At 43.0% G+C, this 9,964-nt stretch overlaps 1 protein-coding gene and 17 non-coding genes across 18 annotated transcripts in view; all 18 read left to right on the top strand.

Moving 5' to 3' along the window:
- Positions 1-9,964, top strand: part of atp7b (ATPase copper transporting beta) — a 205,825-nt gene that overhangs the window by 31,257 nt on the left and 164,604 nt on the right. The gene's annotated exons all lie outside the window — the stretch shown is intronic.
- Positions 2,296-2,368, top strand: trnar-ucg (transfer RNA arginine (anticodon UCG)). Its single transcript has one exon. It is a non-coding gene; the product is annotated as a tRNA-Arg (tRNA).
- Positions 2,596-2,668, top strand: trnar-ucg (transfer RNA arginine (anticodon UCG)). The gene has a single exon. It is a non-coding gene; the product is annotated as a tRNA-Arg (tRNA).
- Positions 3,183-3,255, top strand: trnar-ucg (transfer RNA arginine (anticodon UCG)). The gene has a single exon. It is a non-coding gene; the product is annotated as a tRNA-Arg (tRNA).
- Positions 3,647-3,719, top strand: trnar-ucg (transfer RNA arginine (anticodon UCG)). Its single transcript has one exon. It is a non-coding gene; the product is annotated as a tRNA-Arg (tRNA).
- On the top strand, positions 3,946-4,018 carry trnar-ucg (transfer RNA arginine (anticodon UCG)). The gene has a single exon. It is a non-coding gene; the product is annotated as a tRNA-Arg (tRNA).
- trnar-ucg (transfer RNA arginine (anticodon UCG)) lies at positions 4,246-4,318 on the top strand. Its single transcript has one exon. It is a non-coding gene; the product is annotated as a tRNA-Arg (tRNA).
- Positions 4,711-4,783, top strand: trnar-ucg (transfer RNA arginine (anticodon UCG)). Its single transcript has one exon. It is a non-coding gene; the product is annotated as a tRNA-Arg (tRNA).
- trnar-ucg (transfer RNA arginine (anticodon UCG)) lies at positions 5,003-5,075 on the top strand. Its single transcript has one exon. It is a non-coding gene; the product is annotated as a tRNA-Arg (tRNA).
- On the top strand, positions 5,309-5,381 carry trnar-ucg (transfer RNA arginine (anticodon UCG)). The gene has a single exon. It is a non-coding gene; the product is annotated as a tRNA-Arg (tRNA).
- Positions 6,000-6,072, top strand: trnar-ucg (transfer RNA arginine (anticodon UCG)). The gene has a single exon. It is a non-coding gene; the product is annotated as a tRNA-Arg (tRNA).
- On the top strand, positions 6,748-6,820 carry trnar-ucg (transfer RNA arginine (anticodon UCG)). Its single transcript has one exon. It is a non-coding gene; the product is annotated as a tRNA-Arg (tRNA).
- On the top strand, positions 7,691-7,763 carry trnar-ucg (transfer RNA arginine (anticodon UCG)). The gene has a single exon. It is a non-coding gene; the product is annotated as a tRNA-Arg (tRNA).
- On the top strand, positions 7,981-8,053 carry trnar-ucg (transfer RNA arginine (anticodon UCG)). Its single transcript has one exon. It is a non-coding gene; the product is annotated as a tRNA-Arg (tRNA).
- trnar-ucg (transfer RNA arginine (anticodon UCG)) lies at positions 8,696-8,768 on the top strand. The gene has a single exon. It is a non-coding gene; the product is annotated as a tRNA-Arg (tRNA).
- trnar-ucg (transfer RNA arginine (anticodon UCG)) lies at positions 9,001-9,073 on the top strand. The gene has a single exon. It is a non-coding gene; the product is annotated as a tRNA-Arg (tRNA).
- On the top strand, positions 9,300-9,372 carry trnar-ucg (transfer RNA arginine (anticodon UCG)). The gene has a single exon. It is a non-coding gene; the product is annotated as a tRNA-Arg (tRNA).
- trnar-ucg (transfer RNA arginine (anticodon UCG)) lies at positions 9,753-9,825 on the top strand. Its single transcript has one exon. It is a non-coding gene; the product is annotated as a tRNA-Arg (tRNA).

The raw sequence follows: 9,964 nt of genomic DNA, 5'->3' as shown, positions 1-9,964 counted from the left end.
TTCAGGTGCTTTTTGGCAAATTCCAGACGGGCTGCCATGTTCCTTTTACTAAGGAGTGGCTTTCGTCTGGCCACTCTACCATACAGGCCTGATTAGTGGATTGCTGCAGAGATGGTTGTCCTTCTGGAAGGCTCTCCTCTCTCCACAGAGGAACGCTGGAGCTCTGACAGAGTGACCATCGGGGCCTTGGTCACCTCCCTGACTAAGGCCCTTCTTCCCCGATCGCTCAGTTTAGAAGGCCGGCCAGCTCTAGGAAGAGTCCTGGTGGTTCCAAACGTCTTCCATTTACGAATAATGGAGGCCACTGTGCTCATTGGGACCTTCAAAGCAGCAGAAATGTTTCTGTATCCTTCCCCAGATTTGTGCCTCAAGACAATCCTGTCTCGCAGGTCTACAGACAGTTCTTTTGACTTCATGCTTTGTGTTTGTGCTCTGACATGCACAGTCAACTGTGGGACCTTATATAGACAGTTATTATATTTCCAAATCATGTCCAATCAACTGAATTTACTGCAGGTGGACTCCAATTAAGCTGTAGAAAGATCTCAAGGATGATCAGTGGAAAAAAGATGCACCTGAGCTCAATTTTGAGCTTCATGGCAAAGGCTGTGAATACTTATGTAAATGTGATTTTTTTGTTTTCTATTTTTAATAAATTCAAAACATGTCAAAAAAACCTTTTTCACATTGTCATAATGGAGTATTTTGTGTAGAATTTTGAGGTAAAGATTAATTTAATACAGTTTGGAATGAGGCTGTAACATGACAAAATGTAGAAAAAGTGAAGCGCTGTGAATACTTTCCGGATGCACTGTACACGCACACATACATACATACACACACACATACATACACACACACATACATACATACTTGGAATTTTGGACACTAATTACAGTCCGTCCTTCTTGGAGATTATACCTGCTGCGTCAGGAACTGACTGACTAAATACACAACCAAGACCTGCGGAACTTCAAATGTTCGGGCACCCCTCTGGGAGGGCATTTGAAGGTCTCCTTTCCAACCCCAAACCCCCACCTCATGGTGTTCTCTGAGTGATTGTTCAGCCTTTTGTCAAGCGCCACCATCCTTCATAAACATCCCTTCCAGTCATCCCGCCATGATGGAGGACTCCAATATGTCGCCTGTCTGCCACGCGCTGACTAAAGAGCTTTTGAAGGTAGTCGCCGTGGCCACCTGAACGCAGCACAAGTATGATTAAATGGCTGCCGTGTGCAGAGTTCAACCCTGTCATTTTGCTGAAAGGCAGAATCATTGATTATATTGACGAGTGGAGCATTTTAGCGTGTGTGAGTTTGCGTTATCCTTCAGTCGTTTGACGGTGGCCCCGGTGTCAAAAGCGCGCTAATGAATGTCACAGCGGCCCCGACGCTTGACAGGCACCGAGCGGCACGGAACCCGCCAAGGCTTTTGTTTAACAACCTTTGTCATCTTGTCGGATTTTTGGCAAAATTCCCACCCGGTGATGAAACGCGTCGCAGATCACAATGTTGTGTAGTTCCTGACAGGAAGCTCACCTGCCAGGTGGACTCAACCTTTGGGCAAAACCAAAGGGTTTCAATAACAGACAATACAAGTTTTGTCTCAATAAAATAGTTAAAACATCACAAAAACAAGTTTGGGGGGTTTTGGGACCCTCAAAAGGTTTGTAGAATCAATCTACCTGTGAACTTATGAGGTTCTCATTGGGAGTGACCAGGATGGATAGGATCAGGAATGGGTACATCAGAGGGTACATGTCTGGTGCATGTCTGTAAATGTGCTTGCATGTGGTCATCATGGAACTTGACCTTAGTATGCTAATTTGTAAAATGCTACGAGGCTAATGTTAGCATTGTGGGCATGCTAACATTAGCATAGTAGCATGGTCATGGTTGTGTCTGATTTTCAGAATCCCTCGTATCCTCAGTCAAGCAAAAAAGGGAATCAACTTGTGAACCTTATAGCAGAGGACCGAGTTCTTCATTTGTATGTGAGACATGTGTGACACTTATGAGGTTCTCATTGGGAGTGACCAGGATGGATAGGATCAGGAACGCATACATCAGAGGGACATTACATGTCTTGTACATGTCTGTAAATGTGCTTGCATGTGGTCATCATGGAACTTGACCATAGTATGCTAATTTGTAAAATGCTACGAGGCTAATGTTAGCATTGTGAGCATGCTAACATTGGCATAGTAGCATGGTCATGGTTGTGTCTGATTTTCAGAATCCCTTGTATCCTCAGTCAAGCAAAAAAGGAAATCAACCTGTGAAACCTCTGGCAGAGGACCACGTGGCCTAATGGATAAGGCGTCTGACTTCGGATCAGAAGATTGAGGGTTCGAGTCCCTTCGTGGTTGTGTTTAAGAGCATCAGATTTTTAGAATCAGGGTGAGGATCTCCAAGTAGAGCCGTTCCTCCTTCACATGGAGAGGTTAGCCTCTTGGCTCATTTGTAAAATGCTACAACACTGATGTTAGCATTGCTAGCATGCTAACATTGGCACAGTAGCATTTTTCATTGTTGTGTTTTCAAAGAGCGTCTGATCAGAAAAAAAGGAAATCAACTTGTGAAACCTCTGCCAGAGGACCACGTGGCCTAATGGATAAGGCGTCTGACTTCGGATCAGAAGATTGAGGGTTCGAGTCCCTTTGTGGTTGTGTTTAAGAGCATCTGATTTTTAGACTCTGAGTAGAGCTGTTCCTCCTTCACATGGAGAGGTTAGCCTCCTCTTAATAGGCTCATTTGTAAAATACTACGAGGCTAATGTTAGCATTGTGAGCATGCTAACATTGGCATAGTAGCATGGTCATGGTTGTGTTTATTTAGGAGTTTATTTAGGAGTGTCTGATTTAGCCAACTACCTCTTGCAGTGGACCACGTGGCCTAATGGATAAGGCGCCTGACTTCGGATCAGAAGATTGAGGGTTTGAGTTCCTTTGTGGTTGAGTTTAAGAGCATCTGATTTTTAGAATCAGGGTGAGGATCTCCAAGTAGAGCTCTTCCTCCTTCACATGGAGAGGTTAGCCTCTTGGCTCATTTGTAAAATGCTACGACGCTGATGTTAGCATTGCTAGCATGCTAATACTGGCACCGTAGCATGGTCATGGTTGTCTTTTCGAAGAGCGTCAGATCAGAAAAAAAGGCAATCAACCTGTGAAACCTCTGCCAGAGGACCACGTGGCCTAATGGATAAGGCGTCAGACTTCGGATCAGAAGATTGAGGGTTCGAGTCCCTTCGTGGTTGAGTTTCTTTAATAGCACAAAAACTACTTTGGGGTGGTTTTGGGACCCTCAAAAAGTTTGTAGGATGAATCTATCTGTGAACTCGTCTTCAGTTCTTCATTTGTATGTGAGACATGTGTGACACTTATGAGGTTCTCATTGGGAGTGACCAGGATGGATAGGATCAGGAATGCGTACATCAGAGGGACTTTACATGTCTGTAAATGTGCTTGCATGTGGTCATCATGGAACTTGACCTTAGTTTGTAAAATGCTACGAGGCTAATGTTAGCATTGTGAGCATGCTAACATTGGCATAGTAGCATGGTTTATTTAAGAGTGTCTGATTTTCAGAATCCCTTGTATCCTCAGTCAAGAAAAAAAGGAAATCAACCTGTGAAACCTCTGTCAGAGGACCACGTGGCCTAATGGATAAGGTGTCTGACTTCGGATCAGAAGACTGAGGGTTCGAGTCCCTTCGTGGTTGTGTTTAAGAGCATCTGATTTTTAGAATCAGGGTGAGGATCTCTGAGTAGAGCTCTTCCTCCTTCACATGGAGAGGTTAGCCTCTTGGCTCGTTTGTAAAATGCTACGACGCTTATGTTAGCATTGCTAGCATGCTAATACTGGCACCGTAGCATTGTCATGGCTGTGTTTTCGAAGAGCGTCTGATCAGAAAAAAAGGAAATCAACTTGTGAAACCTCTGTCAGAGGACCACGTGGCCTAATGGATAAGGTGTCTGACTTCGGATCAGAAGATTGAGGGTTCGAGTCCCTTCGTGGTTGTGTTTAAGAGCATCTGATTTTTAGAATCAGGGTGAGGATCTCTGAGTAGAGCTCTTCCTCCTTCACATGGAGAGGTTAGCCTCTTGGCTCATTTGTAAAATGCTACGACGCTTATGTTAGCATTGCTAGCATGCTAATACTGGCACCGTAGCATTGTCATGGCTGTGTTTTCGAAGAGCGTCTGATCAGAAAAAAAAGGAAATCAACTTGTGAAACCTCTGCCAGAGGACCACGTGGCCTAATGGATAAGGCGTCTGACTTCGGATCAGAAGATTGAGGGTTCGAGTCCCTTCGTGGTTGAGTTTCTTTAATAGCACAAAAACTACTTTGGGGGGTTTTGGGACTCTCAAAAGGTTTGTAGAATGAATCTATCTGTGAACTCGTCTTCGGAGTTCTTCATTTGTATGTGAGACATGTGTGACACTTATGAGGTTCTCATTGGGAGTGACCAGGATGGATAGGATCAGGAATGCGTACATCAGAGGGACTTTACATGTCTGTAAATGTGCTTGCATGTGGTCATCATGGAACTTGACCTTAGTTTGTAAAATGCTACGAGGCTAATGTTAGCATTGTGAGCATGCTAACATTGGCATAGTAGCATGGTTTATTTAAGAGTGTCTGATTGTCAGAATCCCTTGTATCCTCAGTCAAGAAAAAAAGGAAATCAACCTGTGAAACCTCTGTCAGAGGACCACGTGGCCTAATGGATAAGGCGTCTGACTTCGGATCAGAAGATTGAGGGTTCGAGTCCCTTCGTGGTTGTGTTTAAGAGCATCTGATTTTTAGACTCCGAGTAGAGCTGTTCCTCCTTCACATGGAGAGGTTAGCCTCCTCTTAATCGGCTCATTTGTAAAATGCTACAAGGTTGATGTTAGCATTGTTAGCATGCTAACATTGGCACAGTAGCATGGTCATGTTTGTATTTTTGAAGAGCGTCTGATCAGAAAAAAAGGAAATCAACCTGTGAAACCTCTGCCAGAGGACCACGTGGCCTAATGAATAAGGCGTCTGACTTCGGATCAGAAGATTGAGGGTTCGAGTCCCTTCGTGGTTGTGTTTAAGAGCATCTGATTTTTAGAATCAGGGTGAGGATCTCTGAGTAGAGCGGTTCCTCCTTTACATGGAGAGGTTAGCCTCCTCTTAATCGGCTCATTTGTAAAATGCTACGACGCTGATGTTAGCATTGCTAACATGCTAACATTGCCACAGTCGCATTGTCATGGTTGTGTTTTTGAAGCGCATCTGATCAGAAAAAAAGGAAATCAACTTGTGAAACCTCTGGCAGTGGACCATGTGGCCTAATAGATAAGGCGTCTGACTTCGGATCAGAAGATTGAGGGTTCGAGTCCCTTCATGGTTGAGTTTCCTTAATAGCATTTGTTGAAGTGATGATGTATAAAAATGTGCTTGCACATGGTCATCATGGAACTTGACCTTTATTAAAGGACTGCATGGCCAAATGGCAAAGGCATCATGAAAAATGGAAGACTCTTAGTTAGTATGCTAATTTGTAAGAGGCTAATGTTAGCATTGTTAGCATGCTAACATTGGCATGGTAGCATGTTCATGGTTGTATTTTTGAAGAGTGTCTGATTTTCAGAATCCCTCGCATTGTCCACTGATATTAGCATTGCTAGCATGCTAATCAACTAAATCAACTTGTGAAATCTCTGGCAGAGGACCATGTGGCCTAATGGATAAGGCGTCTGACTTCGGATTAGAAGATTGAAGGTTCAAGTCCCTTCGTTGTTGTGTTTAAGAACATCAGATTTTTAGAATTAAGGTGAGGATCTCTGAGTAGAGCGGTTCCTCCTTCACATGGAGAGGTTAGCCTCTTGGCTCATTTGTAAAATGTTACGAAGCTGATGTTAGCATTGCTAGCATGCTAATACTGGCACCGTAGCATTGTCATGGTTGTGTTTTCGAAGAGCGTCTGATCAGAAAAAAAGGAAATCAACTTGTGAAAGCTCTGGCAGAGGACCACGTGGCCTAATGGATAAGGCGTCTGACTTCGGATCAGAAGATTGAGGGTTCGAGTCCCTTCGTGGTTGAGTTTCTTTAATAGCACAAAAACTACTTTGGGGGGTTTTAGGACCCTCAAAAGGTTTGTAGAATGAATCTACCTGTGAACTCGTCTTCAGAGTTCTTCATTTGTATGTGAGACATGTGTGACACTTATAAGGTTCTCATTGGGAGTGACCAAGATGGATAGGATCAGGAATGAGTACGTCAGAGGGACATTACATGTCTGTAAATGTGGTCATCATGGACCTTGACCTTAGTAGATTTTTTTTAAAAATGCTATGAGGCTAATGTTAGCATTGTGAGCATGCTAACATTGGCATAGTAGCATGGTCATGGTTGTGTTTATTTAGGAGTTTATTTTGGAGTGTCTGATTTAGCCAACTACCTCTTGCAGTGGACCAAGTGGATATAATGGATAAGGCGTCTGACTTCGGATCAGAAGATTGAGGGTTCGAGTCCCTTCGTGGTTGTGTTTAAGAGCATCTGATTTTAAGAATCAGGGTGAGGATCTCCGAGTAGAGCTCTTCCTTCTTCACATGGAGAGGTTAGCCTACTGTTATTATGCTAAATTGTTAAATGCTACGAGGTTGATGTTAGCATTGCTAGCACGCTAACATTGGCATGGTTGTGTTTATTTAAGACTGTCTGAATTTCTATGGAAAAGCAAAAAAGCAAATCAAACTGTGAAGCTCCTAGCAGTGGACCACGTGGCCTAATGAATAAGGCGTCTGACTTCGGATCAGAAGATTGAGGGTTCGAGTCCCTTCGTGGTTGAGTTTCTTTAATAGCACAAAAACTACTTTGGGGGGGTTTTGGGACCCTCAAAAAGTTTGTAGAATGAATCTATCTGTGAACTCGTCTTCAGTTCTTCATTTGTATGTGAGACATGTGTGACACTTATGAGGTTCTCATTGGGAGTGACCAGGATGGATAGGATCAGGAATGAGTAGATCAGAGGGACATTACATGTCTTGTACATGTCTGTAAATGTGCATCATCGAACTTAACCTTAGTATGCTAATTTGTAAAATGCTACGAGGCTAACATTGGCATAGTAGCATGGTCATGGTTGTGTCTGATTTTCAGAATCCCTCGTATCCTCAGTCATGCAAAAAAGGGAATCAACTTGTGAACCTTATAGCAGAGGACCGAGTTCTTCATTTGTATGTGAGACATGTGTGACACTTATGAGGTTCTCATTGGGAGTGACCAGGATGGATAGGATCAGGAACGCGTACATCAGAGGGACGAGTCCCTTCGCGGTTGGGTTTCCTTAATAGCATTTGTTGAGGTGATGATGTATAAAAATGTGCTTGCACATGGTCATCATGGAACTTGACCTTTATTAAAGGACTGCATGGCCAAATGGCAAAGGCATCATGAAAAATGGAAGACTCTTAGTTAGTATGCTAATTTGTAAGATGCTATGAGGCTAATGTTAGCATTGTTAGCATGCTAACATTGGCATGGTAGCATGTTCATGGTTGTGTTTTTGAAGAGTGTCTGATTTTCAGAATCCCTCGTATCGTCCTCTGATATTAGCATTGCTAGCATGCTAACATTGGCATGGTTGTGTTTATTTAAGTGTCTGAATTTCATTGAAAAAGCACCAAAAGAAATCAACTTGCTAAACCTCTAGCAGAGGACCACGTGGCCTAATGGATAAGGCGTCTGACTTCGGATCAGAAGATTGAGGGTTCGAGTCCCTTCGTGGTTGTACTAAAGAGCATCTGGTCTTTAGAATCAGGGTGAGGATCTCCGAGTAGAAACATTCCTCCTTCACATGAAGAGGTTAGTATGCTCATTTGCAAAATGCTACAAGGCTGATATTAGCATTGCTAGCATGCTAACATTGGCACAGTAGCATGGTCATGGTTGTGTTTTTGAAGAGCGTCTGAAAAAAAGGAAATCAACTTGTGAAACCTCTGCCAGAGGACCACGTGGCCTAATGGATAAGGCGTCTGACTTCGGATCAGAAGATTGAGGGTTCGAGTCCCTTCGTGGTTGAGTTTCCTTAACAGCATTTGTTGAAGGGATGATGTATAAAAATGTGCTTGCATCATAGAACTTGACCTTTATTAAAGGACTGCATGGCCAAATGGCAAAGGCATCATGAAAAATGGAAGACTCTTAGTTAGTATGCTAATTTGTAAAATGCTAAGAAACTGATGATAGCCAAGTCCTTGGACATAAACGGACGTTAGGGCAAAACCAAAGGTTTTCAATAACAGACAATACAAGTTTTTGCTTCAACAAAATAGTTAAAATATCACAAAAACTAATTTGGGGGGTTTTGGGACCCTCAAAAGGTTTGTAGAATGAATCTATCTGTGAACTCGTCTTCGGAGTTCTTCATTTGTATGTGAGACATGTGTGACACTTATGAGGTTCTCATTGGGAGTGACCAAGATGGATAGGATCAGGAACGCGTACATCAGAGGGACATTACATGTCTTGTACATGTTTGTAAATGTGCTCGTGCATGTGGTCATCATGGACCTTGACCTTAGTATGATAATTTGTAAAATGCTATGAGGCTAATGTTAGCATTGTGAGCATGCTAACATTGGCATAGTAGCATGGTCATGGTTGTGTTTATTTAGGAGTTTATTTTGGAGTGTCTGATTTAGCCAACTACCTCTTGCAGAGGACCATGTGGCCTAATGGATAAGGCGTCTGACTTCGGATCAGAAGATTGAGGGTTCGAGTCCCTTCGTGGTTGTCTTTAAGAGCATCTGATTTTTAGAATCAGGGTGAGGATCTCCGAGCAGAGCTCTTCCTCCTTCCCAATGTAGAGGTTAGCCTACTGTTATTATGCTAAATTGTTAAATGCTACGAGGTTGATGTTAGCATTGCTAGCACGCTAACATTGGCATGGTTGTGTTTATTTAAGACTGTCTGAATTTCAATGGAAAAGCAAAAAAGCAAATCAAACTGTGAAGCTCCTAGCAGAGGACCACGTGGCCTAATGGATAAGGCGTCTGACTTCGGATCAGAAGATTGAGGGTTCGAGTCCCTTCGTGGTTGTGTTTAAGAACATCTGATTTTTAGAATTAAGGTGAGGATCTCTAAGTAGAGCGGTTCCTCCATCACATGGAGAGGTTAGCCTCTTGGCTCATTTGTAAAATGTTACGAAGCTGATGTTAGCATTGCTAGCATGCTAATACTGGCACCGTAGCATTGTCATGGTTGTGTTTTTGAAGAGCATCTGATCAGAAAAAAAGGAAATCAACTTGTGAAAGCTCTGGCAGAGGACCACGTGGCCTAATGGATAAGGCGTCTGACTTCGGATCAGAAGATTGAGGGTTCGAGTCCCTTCGTGGTTGAGTTTCTTTAATAGCACAAAAACTACTTTGGGGGGTTTTGGGACCCTCAAAAGGTTTGTAGAAGGAATCTACCTGTGAACTCGTCTTCAGAGTTCTTCATTTGTATTTGAGACATGTGTGACACTTATGAGGTTCTCATTGGGAGTGACCAAGATGGATAGGATCAGGAACGAGTACATCAGAGGGACATTACATGTCTGTAAATGTGCTCGCATGTCGTCATCATGGACCTTGACCTTAGTAGGTTTTTTTTAAAAATGCTATGAGGCTAATGTTAGCATTGTGAGCATGCTAACATTGGCATAGTAGCATGGTCATGGTTGTGTTTATTTAGGAGTTTATTTTGGAGTGTCTGATTTAGCCAACTACCTCTTGCAGAGGACCACGTGGCCTAATGGATAAGGCGTCTGACTTCGGATCAGAAGATTGAGGGTTCGAGTCCCTTCGTGGTTGTGTTTAAGAGCATCTGATTTTTAGAATCAGGGTGAGGATCTCCGAGTAGAGCTCTTCCTCCTTCACATGGAGAGGTTAGCCGACTATTAGTATGCTAATTTGTAAAATGCTACGAGGTTGATGTTAGCATTGCTAGCAT

Source organism: Doryrhamphus excisus, linkage group LG15 (assembly GCF_037039965.1).
Source record: "Doryrhamphus excisus strain RoL-2023G ecotype Guam linkage group LG15, RoL_Dexc_Guam_v1.1, whole genome shotgun sequence".
Taxonomy (NCBI): domain Eukaryota; kingdom Metazoa; phylum Chordata; class Actinopteri; order Syngnathiformes; family Syngnathidae; genus Doryrhamphus; species Doryrhamphus excisus.
The sequence above is the reverse complement of the archived record's forward strand: the minus strand, read 5'-3'. Positions and strand labels throughout refer to the sequence as shown.